The sequence below is a fragment of the Schistocerca gregaria genome, chromosome X (assembly GCF_023897955.1).
Source record: "Schistocerca gregaria isolate iqSchGreg1 chromosome X, iqSchGreg1.2, whole genome shotgun sequence".
Taxonomy (NCBI): Eukaryota; Metazoa; Arthropoda; class Insecta; order Orthoptera; family Acrididae; genus Schistocerca; species Schistocerca gregaria.
In genome coordinates this window covers 118462964-118477918 of record NC_064931.1, presented here as the reverse complement: position 1 = coordinate 118477918, position 14955 = coordinate 118462964, and positions in this window count along the sequence as shown.

The following is a 14955-nucleotide window of genomic DNA, read 5'->3' as shown; positions in this document are numbered from 1 at the left end:
AAGAACACAGATAGTACCTTAAAAGATTGTATTTTTCTTCATACTCTCCCAGAACTTCTTCACCCTTTCTCTTCTTTTCTCACGATATTCTCCCGATATCCGCAATATTCTCTTCTCTTGTCTGCTCTGCGAGTGAATCTATTCTTTTCCCGTACCCTTCTCTGTCTTTGTCCTCTGGCATTTTGGTCGGTATGTACTTGCTTCTTCAGTTTTCCTTCCCTCCCTCTGTGATCTTCAATTCCGACGAATCCTTCGTAAGTTCAACATTCCACTTCATCCTTGTCTTGCCTCTTGTTACAGCCGTTATTCCCCATTCACTTTTGTTCATTCTATCCATATTCATCTCGATTGTATGCCCCACAAAACTTTCTTTATTCAGTCTGATTTCTCATGATATTCTCCTCATGTTTCTATACAGTCTTTCCTTGTGTCTTCGCACTCATTTCTCATCAGTATTTTGCTCTTTTCTCTCTATGGTTGCTCTGTACCACATCTTCCTAATGTTTTCGTTCAGCCACATATAGTAACACATTTCTCAGCGTTGCCTTACAGTGCCTGATCTCTGCATCTGTAGATATATACATTTTGTCGCATACGGAATGTTTAGCTACACAGTTCATCTTAATTATTTCATGAACCGTTGAGGATGTCATAATTATGTTCTCAACTAGATGAATAGTGACAAAGTCCTCACTAAACGTCGTATGGTTTCTTTCCACAGCTTTAATAGTAACACATACATGTGTATCAATCTTACTGTTTCAGGTGGAACTAAGACGTTTCTGCTGCTGGTTGGTACTTCTAAACGAGCCGAATTCAACAGCGTTTTATTCTTCAAAATCATATTACTAGTTCCAGATTAATTTCAATAATTATGTAACTTAGGATTTATTTGTTTTGAACTCCAAACCAGTTGCTTTCTTACGAGGTGCAGACCTGCTGCCGTCTTGAAAAAATAAACGAAATATCCAAGTAAAATTATGAAACAAGCTTTATTCTGATTTTCATAGGCGATTCTTGGTAATGCAATGTGACTCGGAAATTTAAATGACAACAGTAGCCCATCTGGAAGAGCAACAGGAATTTTATTGAAAAAAAATTGTAGGAAACAGTTTATTAGATCTTAACCGGGAATTCTGTTGCTTTGATGAACAGAAGTGTATTGGGCATAATCTTGTAGACAAAACTCATGCCATCTTTCAATCTTAAACTAAGCACCCAGGTCAAAGACTTTTTAATCCTGATAAACAATGACTAAATTTATGTAGAGAGACTGATCTGATAACGTCGCTACTTCGAACTGCGTACACCAGTAAACTATACGTGGCTGAGTTACTTGGTAGCTGTAAATATTACGAAAAACAGCAAAAGAGTGCGTGGCGAAGTAAGGCAAGTCCATTCCCTATTCGAACATATCCGTTAAACGGGAACAGATACCGTGAAGAAACCCAGTAATGGTACAAATATATTAAGTCATGTTGGTTGATTGACTTGGGAAAGGGGATCAAACAGCGAGGTCATTGGTCCAATTGGATTAGGGAAGGATGGGGATGGATGTCTGCTGTGTCATTTCAAAGAAACCATCCCGGCATTTGCCTGAATTAATTTAGGGAAATCACGAAAAACCTAAATAAGGATGGGTGGACGCGGGTTTGAACCGTCGGCCTCCAGAATGAGAGTCCAGTATGCTAACCACTGCGCCACCTCGCTCGGTTATTAAGTCAACTGGTTATGTATGTTCAAACAAAGGAAACCTTTTAATGCAATGAAAAGATGAATGCAGATTGTGATAGAAATGCATTCTAAAGTTGAAAAAAGATTTGTTACAGGATAGACAGCCCCGTATGGTCGAGTACATTTCGTCTCAAGTCCTACACAAATTTATCAGTTGTGTAGTTATTTAAGAAAGCCAAAAATTAATACAATGAAAGCGTTCTTCCTGCTTTTAGTTGTGTGAGAGAGGGGTTGAATGCCACCGGTGGTCACCGATATGTTGATCGTAACACGATATCTACCTTTATTTGGGCATATGGTTCTGAAATGATCACAAAAAATGAGGATTTTCACTATCATTTGAACAACTATGTAATGCGAGAATTTTCTCTGTATAAACATGATTAGAAAGCAACAAGATTTGCAAGAAATGGAAGTGATAAATCCGCGAAATGCACAGATTAAGCCAAGAGCATGCAGCGATCTCACCCAAATAACTAAGGCAGCATGGTAAAACAACAGATCTGTATCCTCGTCCGTACAATACGAAAAATAGCACCAGAGTGGCTTCATGTTGCGACCATGTCTCAAACTAAAATTTTTGCGACTAGCAGTCTGATTGACTACCTCAATACAAAGTACCTGAGTTCCCGGAGACATACCAAGCTAGGCTGGCCAGAGATGTTTGCGGCTGGCAGTTAGCAACTCATAGAAGACTACGATACTTTGGAAAAATAGGCGACGGGTGGGACGCGCATTTGTGCATTTACGAAACGGAGAAGCTACTGTCACCAAGGGCGTGCCCAGGATCTGAACAGGGGGGAGGGGGGGGGCAGGTCATACTAGTCTCAGGAAAGAAGGACTTGAGACAACATACAGTACTTCTTATTAAATAAAACAGTAAACCAGTGAAAAACTGCTTTTAATAAACATTTTAAATACGAGAATGCACTTGTACAATCCGAGAAAACATGCAGCATTTCTTATTAAATAAAACAGTAAACTAGTGAAAGACTGCGAATATCTTCTAGGGGGGGGGGGGGGGGCAGCTGCCCCTCGATGGTTCACCCATGACTGTCACTCCAATCTTGCGGAGAAGTGACTTCAAAATGGCGTGTCACTCGGTGCGGCCTCCAAAGTCGACAGTAGCTGATACAATAAGTCGAGAGTGACACTAGTTTCTTCTGTGTATAGTGGAACCACCGAAATCGCAAGAGAAAGAAACAGCTAAATATTTCAGACAAGAAAGAATAATTGGCATTGCTGGTCGTTTTGCTCACAGCAGAATTATCTTTGTTTTTTTTTAGGCCTAAAGGCACAAAATTGAATAGGCTTTTTATCGGGAGAATGTGCTCTTATATGTAAATATCATCGAAGAACATATTTCTATTAGATTAATACTAAGAGTCCCAGAATATTTACAAATGCAAAAATGAAAAAAAACAGCAAATAGCATGGCACGGACATTCTACCTTCCACTCCGTAACACAATGTCTCTAACCGCAAGACCACACTGAACTCATGCACGTGTATCATTATTAACATTCATCTTACGTTCTCCTAAAGCTTTCACCGGCAAAGTGTCCTTAACTGACGTTTCGTTATAACAACTGAGTGACGATTTCTTCAATACGCCGTTGCCTTGAAACGGCAGATTGTCACAGTACACAAGTTATACTACAAAAATAACTAAATGAGACCAAATGCAATATGCCGTCTCCAATGTCGTTCTTTTGTCCACTGTTATCGACTTTGGTGGTCGCATCGAGTGACACGAGATTTTGAAGTCACTTCAGCGAAAGATCTGAGGGCCAGTAACTTCTATGCTTGTAAACCATCTCAGTGCGGGAAGAGCCGATGTGTTTCATCGCTCTCTCTCTTCTCTTAAATAATTGTGCAAAATGATTTCCATATTCTACATGATCGGAGAAATTCCAGCAGTTGTTTTATTTGTCATTCCCTTTATGATATTAATATATTTTGACTAAAATATGTAGATAAATGGGTAAGTACGTACCTAGCATATAGCCTAACAGCAAAAATTATCAGTAGAAGCATTTTGCATAAAAAATAATAAATTAATAAAATAAAATAAAATAAAAAAATTAAAAATTAAAAAGAAATTTGACAGGCAGACAGATATGCAAGTGTAAAACTCTCGTTATTTCCTATGTTGACAAATCCTAAACAAAAACACTCCTTATGTTGATAGAACCCTCATTAATAAAAGCATGAGAACAGTACTAGAACTTTTATGTCTGTTAGACAGACAAGGTGATAAATATATATATAGGGTGGTCCATTGATCGTGGCCGGGCCAAATATCTCACGAAATATGCGTCAACCGAAAAAACTACAAAGAACAAAAACTTGTCTAGTTTGAAGGGGAAAACCAGATGGCGCTATGGTTGACCCGCTAGATGGCGCTGCCATAAGTCAAACGGATATCAACTGCGTTTTTTAAAATAGGAACCCCCATTTTTATTACATATTCGTGTAATACGTAAAGAAATATGAATGTTTTAGTTGGACCACTTTTTTCACTTTGTCACAGATGGCGCTGTAATAGTCACAAACATATGGCTCACAATTTTAGACGAACAGTTAGTAACAGATGGTTTTTTAAATTAAAATGCAGAACGTTGATATTATTTCTCTTGTTCCAATGTGATACATGTATCTTTGTGAACTTATAATTTCTGAGAACGCATGCTGTTACAGCGTGATTACCTGAAAATAGCACATTAACCCAATAAATGCTAAAAACGATGTCCGTCAACCTCAATGCAATATGTGTAACGACATTCCTCTCAACAGCGAGTAAATCGCATTCCGTAATATTCGCACATGCATTGACAATGCGCTGACGCATGTTGTCAGGCGTTGTCGGTGGATCACGATAGCAAATATCCTTCAACTTTCCCCACAGAAAGAAGTCCGGGGACGTCAGATCCGGTGAATGTGGGGGCCATGGTATGTTGCTTCGACGGCCAATCCCCCTGTCATGAAATATGCTCTTCAATACCGCTTCAACCGCACGCGGGCTATGTGCCGGACATCCCTCATGTTGGAAGGACATCGCCATTCTGTCTTGCAGTGAAACATCTTGCAGTAACATCGGTACAACATTACGTAGGAAATCAGCATACATTGCACCATTTAGATTGCCATCGATAAAATGGGGGCCAATTATCCTTCCTCCCATAATGCCTCACCATACATTAACCCGCCAAGGTCGATGATGTTATACTTGTCACAGCCATTGTGGATTTTCCGTTGCCCAATAGTGCATATTATGCCGGTTTATGTTACCGCTGTTGGTGACTGACGCTTCGTCGCTAAATAGAACGCGTGCAAAAAATCTGTCATCGTCCCGTAATTTCTCTTGTGCCCGGTGGCAGAACTGTACACGACGTTCAAAGTCGTCGCCATGCAATTCCTGGTGCATAGAAATATGGTACGGGTGCAATCGATGTTGATGTAGCATTCTCAACACCGACGTTTTTGAGATTCCTGATTCTCGCGCAATTTGCCAGTTAATGATGTGCGGATTAGCCGCGACAGCAGGTAAAACACCTACTTGGGCATCATCATTTGTTGCAGGTCGTGTTTGACGTTTCACATATGGCTGAAAACTTCCTGTTCCCTTAAATAACGTAACTATCCGGCGAACGGTCCGGACACTTGGATGATGCCGTCCAGGATACCGAGCAGTATACATACCACACTCCCGTTGGGCATTTTGATCACAATAGCCATACATCGACACGATATCGACCTTTTCCGCAGTTGGTAAACGGTCCATTTTAACACGGGTAATGTATCACCAAGCAAATACCTTCCGCATTGGCGGAATGTTACGTGGTACCACGTACTTATACGTTTGTGACTATTACAGCACCGTCCATCACAAAGCGAAAAAAGTGGTCCAACTAAAACATTCATATTTCTTTACGTAGTACTTCACGAATATGTAATAAAAATGGGGGTTCCTATTTTTAAAAACACGCAGTTGATATACGTTTGACCTATGGCAGAGCCAACCATGGCGCCATCTGGTTTCCCCCTTCAAGCTAGACTAGTTTCGTTCTTTGTAGTTTCTTCGTATGATGCTTATTTCGTGAGACATTTGGCTCGTTCACTATCAATGGATCACCCTGTATATATCCTGGGAGTCGAGAATATAAATGGTTTATGCGTGTTAGCGCTATCGATACTGGAAAGATATTGGTCCTGGGAATTCCAAGACTGTATCAGTATCGCTAGGGTTGTTTCTTACTAGCCCGGATACACCAAAAAAGCTTGCAGTGGACTTCAGTTTATACACACATCAAAAGAAATTTTGCATCACCTATGTTCCCCGGACCCTGTACAGAAAATTGGAATGGAGATCAACATAAACCTCATTTCCACCCTTTTTATTGCTCATGAAAACCACACATTGCATGCTGTAACACAACACAGCGTCACATCCAGATGTGGTGGTCCACATTGCTGTACACTCCGGTACCTGTAAGCCCCAGTAGCATGTCCTCTTGCATTGATGCATGCCTGTATTCGCCGTGGCATACAATCCACAAGTTCATCAAGGAACTGGTGGTCCACATTGTCCCGTTCCTCAATGGCCATTCGGCGTAGATCCCTCAGAGTGGTTGGTGGGTCACGTCGTCCATAAACAGCTCTTTTCAATCTATCCCAGGTATGTTCGACAGGGTTCATGTCTGGAGAACATGCTGGCCACTCTAGTAGAGGGATGTTATCCTGAAGGAAGTCATTTACAAAATGTGCACGATGGGGGCGCGAATTGTCGTCCATTAAGGCGAAAGCCTCGCCAATATGCTGCCGATATGATGGCACTATCGGAAGGAGGATGGCGTTCACGTATCGTACAGTCTTTACGGCACCTTCTATGACCACCAGCAGCTTACGTTGGCCGCACATATGCCACCCCAAAACAGCAGGGAACCTCCACCTTGCTGCACTCGCTGGTCAGTGCGTCTAAGACGTTCAGCCTGACCGGGTTGCCTCCAAACACATCTCCGACGATTGTCTGGTTGAAGAGATATGCGACACTCATCGGTGAAGAGAACGTGATGACAATCCCGAGCGGTCCATTCGGCATGTTGTTGGGCCCATCTGTACCGTGCTGCATGGTGTCGTAGTTGCAAAGATGGACCTCGCCATGGACGTCGAGAGTGAAATTGTGCATCATGCAGCCTATTGCGGACAGTTTGAGTTGTAATACGACGTCCTGTGGCTGCACGAAAAGTATTATTCAACATAGTGACGTTGCTGTCAGGGTTCCTCCGAGCCATAATCCGTAGGTAGCGGTCATCGACTGCAGTAGTAGCCCTTGGGCGGCCTGAGCGAGGCATGTAATCGACAGCTCCTGTCTCTCTGTATCTCCTCCATGCCCGAACAACAGAGCTGTGGTTCATTCCGAGACGCCTGGACACTTCCCTTGCTGAGAGGTCTCCCTGCACAAAGTAACAATGTGGACGCGATCGAACCGCAGTATTGATTGTCTAGGCATGGTTGAACTACAGACAACACGAGCCTTGTAACCCCCTCCTGGTAGAATCGCTGAAACTGATGGGCTGTTGGACCTCCACCGTCTAATAGGCGCTGCTTATGCATGGTTGTTTACATCTTTGGGCGGGTTTAATGACATCTCTGAACAGTCAAAGGGACTGTGTGATCCATCTATCTTCAGGAGTTCTGGGAACTGGGCTGACGCAAAACTTTGTTGATATATGTATATGTAGAGAGAGGAGATTTAATAAATCTTTTTGATTGCCAATTAAAACATTACTGCAACTTACATTTCATGTTTGCACGCAGTATTGTTCGTCTATTATGCTTCTGACGTATAATGAATGCAATGTATAAGCAAATGGCATAATATATTTTTGATATGATAGAATTACAATTTCACAAGTTTCAGACTTTTTACTTTACCTGTACTCTGAAATCTTGCTTATTGCCAAATTTCATGATTTTAGGTCAATGGGAAGCACTCTATAGGTTTTGATGAATGAGTTGTCGAGTGTCAAAATACGTGATATAAATTGTCTTAGAGGGTTACAATTTTTACGTCGTCATGACAACATACGCCATAGTGTGTGACATAAATTTGAGCCTCATACGCTAAACTATTCTAGAGAAGACGGATCTCAGCAGAATAAGAGACAGAAAGATCCATGAAAAAAGACTGAAAATATTTTTTCTGTGTGATATAATTACAAAGTAACAATTTTTGTATGTTTTCCTTTATATTTTGCTTTAAAACCTTCCGTATTGCCAAATTTCATGATTCTAAGTCAATGGGAAGAGTCCTATAGGTTTTCGTGAGGGGGTTTTCAAGTACACTCCTGGAAATTGAAATAAGAACACCGTGAATTCATTGTCCCAGGAAGGGGAAACTTTATTGACACATTCCTGGGGTCAGATACATCACATGATCACACTGACAGAACCACAGGCACATAGACACAGGCAACAGAGCATGCACCATGTCGGCACTAGTACAGTGTATATCCACCTTTCGCACCAATGCAGGCTGCTATTCTCCCATGGAGACTATCGTAGAGATGCTGGATGTAGTCCTGTGGAACGGCTTGCCATGCCATTTCCACCTGGCGCCTCAGTTGGACCAGCGTTCGTGCTGGACGTGCAGACCGCGTGAGACGACGCTTCATCCAGTCCCAAACATGCTCAATGGGGGACAGATCCGGAGATCTTGCTGGCCAGGGTAGTTGACTTACACCTTCTAGAGCACGTTGGGTGACACGGGATACTTGCGGACGTGCATTGTCCTCTTGGAACAGCAAGTTCCCTTACCGGTCTAGGAATGGTAGAATGATGGGTTCGATGATGATTTGGATGTACCGTGCACTATTCAGTGTCCCCTCGACGATTACCAGAGGTGTACGGCCAGTGTAGGAGATCGCTCCCCGCACTATGATGCCGGGTGTTGGCCCTGTGTGCCTCGGTCGTATGCAGTCCTGATTGTGGCGCTCACCTGCACGCCTGCACGGCGCCAAACACGCATACGACCATCATTGGCACCAAGGCAGAAGCGACTCTCATCGCTGAAGACGACACGTCTCCATTCGTCCCTCCATTCACGCCTGTCGCGACTCCACTGGAGGCGGGCTGCACGATGTTGGGGCGTGAGCGGAACGCGGCCTACCGGTGTGCGGGACCGTAGCCCAGCTTCATGGAGACGGTTGCGAATGGTCCTCGGCGATACCCCAGGAGCAACAGTGTCCCTAATTTGCTGGGAAGTCGCGGTGCGGTCCCCTACGGCACTGATTAGGATCTTACGGTCTTGGCGTGCATCAGTGCGTCGCTGCGGTCCGGTCCCAGGTCGACGGGCACGTGCACCTTCCGCCGACCACTGGCGACAACATCGATGTACTGTGGAGACCTCACGCCCCACGTGTTGAGCAATTCGGCGGTACGTCCACCCGGCCTCCCGCATGCCCACTATACGCCCTCGCTCAAAGTCCGTCAACTGCACATACGGTTCACGTCCACGCTGTCGCGGCATTCTACCAGTGTTAAAGACTGCGATGGAGCTCCGTATGCCACGGCAAACTGGCTGACACTGACGGCGGCAGTGCACAAATGCTGCGCAGCTAGCGCCATTCGACGGCCAACACCACGGTTCCTGGTGTGTCCGCTGTGCCGTGCGTGTGATCATTGCTTGTACAGCCCTCTCGCAGTGTTCGGTGCAAGTATGGTGGGTCTGACACACCGGTGTCAGTGTGTTCTTTTTTCCATTTCCAGGAGTGTATTAAAATATTTGACAATGCTGGCTGCATCTTTTGACTACATTGCCTAATAACTTACAATTTTTGCACCACCAAGGGACTATAAGGCTCAATATGTGACATAAATTTGAACTTGATACCCCAAACTGTTCCAGAGCAAAAAATGTTTTTAACCGTTGGTCAGGCAGACAGACTAACGGACCGATAACAAATCGATTCTATAAGGGTTCCGTTTTTACAGACTGAGGCACAGAGCTCTAAAAATGATAACTGTAAAATATTTCTGTTTGTTAAGCAGAGTAGCTCGTAGCGGCCGAGCGGTTTTGGGCATTATATCACGGGCTGCGTGGCCCTTCCCGCCGGAGGTTTGAGTCCTCCCACGGGCAGGGGTGTATGCGTTGTTCTTAGCGTAAGTTACACTGCTGGCCATTAAAATTGCTACACCACAAAGATGATGTGCTACAGACACGAAATTTAACCGACAGGAAGAAGATGCTGTGATATACAAATGATTAGCTTTTCAGAGAATTCACACAAATTTGGCGGCGGTGGGGACACCTACAACGTGCTGACATGAGAAAAGTTTCCAACCGATTCTCATACACAAACAGTAGTTGACCGGCGTTGCCTGGTGAAACGTTGTTGTGATGCCTCGTGTAAGGAGGAGAAATGCGTACCATCACGTTTCCGACTTTGCTAAAGGTCTGATTGTAGCCTATCGCGATTGCGGTTTATCGTATCGCGACATTACTGCTCGAGTTAGTCGAGATCCAATGACTTAGCACAATATGGAATCAGTGGGTTCACGAGGGTCATACGGGACGCTGTGCTGGATCCTAACGGCCTCGTATCACTAGCAGTCGAAGTGACAGGCATCTTATCCGCATGGCTGTAACGGATCGTGCAGCCACGTCTCGTTCCCTGAGTCAACAGATGGGGACGTTTGCAAGACAACAACCATCTTCACGAACAGTTCAACGACGTTTGCAGCAGCATGGACTATCAGCTTGGAAATCATGGCTGCAGTTACCCTTGACGCTGCATCACAGACAGGAGCGCCTGCCATGGTGTACTCAACGACGAACGTGGGTGCACGAAAGCAAAACGTCATTTTTTCGGATGAATCCAGGTTCTGTTTACAGCATCATGATGGTCGCAACCGTGTTAGGCGACATCGCTGTGAACGCACATTGGAAGCGTGTATTCGTTATCGCCATACTGGCGTATCACCCGGGGTGATGGTATGAGGTGCCATTGGTTACACGTCTCGGTCACCTCTTGTTCGCATTGACGGCACTTTGAACAGTGGGCGTTACATTTCAGATGTGTTACGACCCGTGGCTCTACCCTTCATTCGACCCCTGCGAAACCCTACATTTCAGCAGGATAATGCACGACCGCATGTTGCAGGTCCTGTACGGGCCTTTCTGGTTACAGAAAATGTTCGACTGCTGCCCTGGCCAGCACATTCTCCACATCTCTCTCCAATGGAAAACGTCTGGTCAATGGTAGCCGAGCAACTGGTTCATCACAATACGCTAGTCACTACTCTTGATGAACTGTGGTATCGTGTTGAAGCTGCATGGACAGCTGTATCCGTACACGCCATGCAAGCTCTGTTTGACTCAATGCCCAGGCGTATCAAGGCCTTTATTACGGCCGGAAGTGGTTGTTCTGGGTACTGATTTCTCAGGGTCTATGGACCCAAATTGCGTGAAAATGTAATCACATGTCAGTTCTAGTTTAATATATTTGTCCAATGAATACCCGTTTATCATCTGCATTTCTTCTTGGTGTAGCAATTTTAATGGCCAGTAGTGTAGTTTAAGTAGTGTGTAAGACTAAGGACCGATGACCTCAGCAGTTTGGTCCCATAGGAATTCACACACATTTGAACATTTGTTAAGCAGACAAAATGGATGCAAAAGCTTTATCAGTTTAGATGGCATTCGTTAATAAAAACATAACAATATTACTAAAATCTGCCTCATTAGGCAAACTAGGTGGGACAACTCGTTCTGTCCCGTTCAGAAAAACATGAATTGATACAAAAGATGATATTACAATGTGCAAGTCTGTTGGGCAGACAAATGGGAATCTAATTACTTTGTGTTTCACTGACGGAGAAGAAAAGGCATTGCTGTATTACACACACATAAATTCAGTTAGAAACATATACACTAGCTTTCGCTGAGAAGGGCTCTGTATGGCAAGAGATCTCACCAGATTTGGGAGAAGGAAAAATAATTTTTGATGGGCTGTCGAAGAACTTGTTGATGCTGATAAACCTGGTAAAGATCAGCCGGGCAGAATAGTCATCTGGCGTCTAATTAGACCCAGGTTGGCAGGCATGAGAGTGGTTGAGTCACAGAGGTGCCATCAGTGCCAAAACCATCCATTAGAAATGTCATCCCCCACTGTGACCAGTGATACCTGACCTCCCTATGTCACAATTCAATAGTGAGTGATGTCAGTACCCAGGGGAGCCAGACGAGTAGGTTACACAGCCAGTTGCAGATGCGTTGCATCATTACTGATCATACAAAATTCGAAACTTTACACCCAAATACATCTTTTTCGATGACACTTATGAATAAGAAGAGGAAAAGGCAGTTAGTAGAGAACAATCTGACATTCTAGACTACAAGTTAATCCAGACTCCATCACAAATCATAGGAGCACATGCTTCATATGTGAATAGCATCTGCAGATAGCCCTTAATCTGTTATGAAATCAGTATGTTACACTCTTTTAGGCAAAAGCACAAAACAGATAAGGATTCCACTCAAGGTTTTATCACTGTGGAAGAAACATACTAACGCAATAGTAGCACTGACAAGGGATCTGGCATGTATCATATTACCTTTCAATGAAAGAGAAAAGTTTACTTTCCAGTACTGAGACTCACGCTTACCCTTATATAACAGTACAGTCTTCCACACTTAACATCTTTCCTCTTGAGAAAAATACACATCTCCTTGAGACAATATGGCAAATAAATCACAAGAAGGCACACGTCAAAAGTTATGCATCTGCAGATCCACCAATTTGAGAAGATGAGAACAATTATGACGCAGTGGTCTGAACGTTGATACAAGAAAGGAAGAATAGGATTTGCTCTACCCTGCTCATCCGAAACCAAAAGTATCGTTTAGTATAATATGTTTCTGACTTCATACGCTATTCGTAACACTTTCGAAAACATAAACGAAATTAGTCAGTACCGTCACGACGTGCGTGCTCTTCATGAAAAGCTTCACATTTCGTATGTGACGTAGTTCTTATGAAATTTTAGTCCTTTGTGTCTCCACCTACAATGTATTCAGGTGTGCCTCAATACGGACCAACGTGGAAAGTAAATAATTTATGAGTCAACAAGTGTCATCCATTTGATAATTTGTGTGTCCTTACCAACACGTTCTTTCCTATTATATAGATTCTGGCCACACTTACTACTTCATCTCTCCTCTTAAGCCTCTCCACGGACTGCTTTATGTTGGTCGGCACCAGCTTTATCACGTCACTATGCTGTTCTGTTCTCTTCAATATGGGGAAAAGATATAAGCCTCAGGGTACTTAATTTTCAGTACAAGTACAGGTGTAGGAATGAGGTAGAATCATTAGGCAACTCACTAATAACTTGCTGAAAACTGCTGAGCTAATATCATATATATACAGGGTGTTTCAAAAATGACCGGTATATTTGAAACGGCAATACAAACTAAACGATCACCGATAGAAATACACCGTTTGTTGCAATATGCTTGGGACAACAGTACATTTTCAGGCAGACAAACTTTCGAAATTACAGTAGTTACAATTGTCAACAACAGATGGCGCTGCGGTCTGGGAAACTCTATAGTACGATATTTTCCACATATCCACCATGCGTAGCACTAATATGGCGTAGTCTCTGAATGAAATTACCCGAAACCTTTGACAACGTGTCTGGCGGAATGGCTTCACATGCAGATGAGATGTACTGCTTCAGCTGTTCAATTGTTTCTGGATTCTGGCGGTACACCTGGTCTTTCAACTGTCCCCACAGAAAGAAGTCACAGGGGTTCATGTCTAGCGAATAGGGAGGCCAATCCACGCCGCCTCCTGTATGTTTCGGATAGCCCAAAGCAATCACACGATCATCGAAATATTCATTCAGGAAATTAAAGACGTGCTATGTGGCCAGGCACCATCTTGCATAAACCACCAGGTGTTCGCAGTGTCGTCTAAGGCAGTGTGTACCGCTACAAATTCACGAAGAATGTCCAGATAGCGTGATGCAGTAATCGTTTCGGATCTGAAAAATGGGCCAATGATTCCTTTGGACGAAATGGCGGCCCAGACCAGTACTTTTTGAGGATGCAGGGACGATGAGACTGCAACATGGGGCTTTTCGGTTCCCCATATGCGCCAGTTCTGTTTATTGACGAAGCCGTCCAGGTAAAAATAAGCTTCGTCAGTAAACCAAATGCTGCCCACATGCATATCGCCGTCATCAATCCTGTGCACTATATCGTTAGCGAATGTCTCTCGTGCAGCAATGGTGGCGGCGCTGAGGGGTTGCTGAGTTTGAATTTTGTATTGGATAGAGGTGTAAACTCTGGCGCATGAGACGATACGTGGACGTTGGCGTCATTTGGACCGCAGCTGCAACACGGCGAACGGAAACCCGAGGCCGCTGTTGGATCACCTGGTGCACTAGCTGCGCGTTGCCCTCTGTGGTTGCCGTACGCGATCGCCCTACCTTTCCAGTACGTTCATCCGTCACGTTCCCAGTCCGTTGAAATTTTTCAAACAGATCCTTTATTGTATCGCTTTTCGGTCCTTTGGTTACATTAAACCTCCGTTGAAACCTTCGTCTTGTTGCAACAACACTGTGTTCTAGGCGGTGGAATTCCAACACCAGAAAAATCCTCTGTTCTAAGGAGTAAACCATGTTGTCCTCAGCACACTTGCACGTTGTGAACAGCACACGCTTACAGCAGAAAGACGACGTACAGAATGGCGCACCCACAGACTGCGTTGTCTTCTATATCTTTCACATCACTTGCAGCGCCATCTGTTGTTGAAAATTGTAACTACTGTAATTTCGAAAGTTTGTCCGCCTGAAAATGTACTGTTGTCCCAAGCATATTGCAACAAACGGTGTATTTCTATCGCTGCTCGATTAGTTTTTATTGCCGTTTCAAATATACCGGTCATTTTTGAAACACCCTATATCTTCCAGTTTAGCAAATAACATGCGCTCAGCCGATCGCGTCCTCGAGTTTATTAGTGTCAGTGAGATGACGTCGCTCATTTGAAGCTCTTTTTGGAGAAAACAAACCACAAACCCCACCTTTTCTATATTGGTTTCCTAAGCTTTCCTTCCGTTTTTCAGTTTCCCCACTATTTGAGTTGCTGCTGATTTCCAATTTTTTTTTAAACTTTTCCCTAAGCCACAGAGCGGTCGCTAATGACCGTAGCA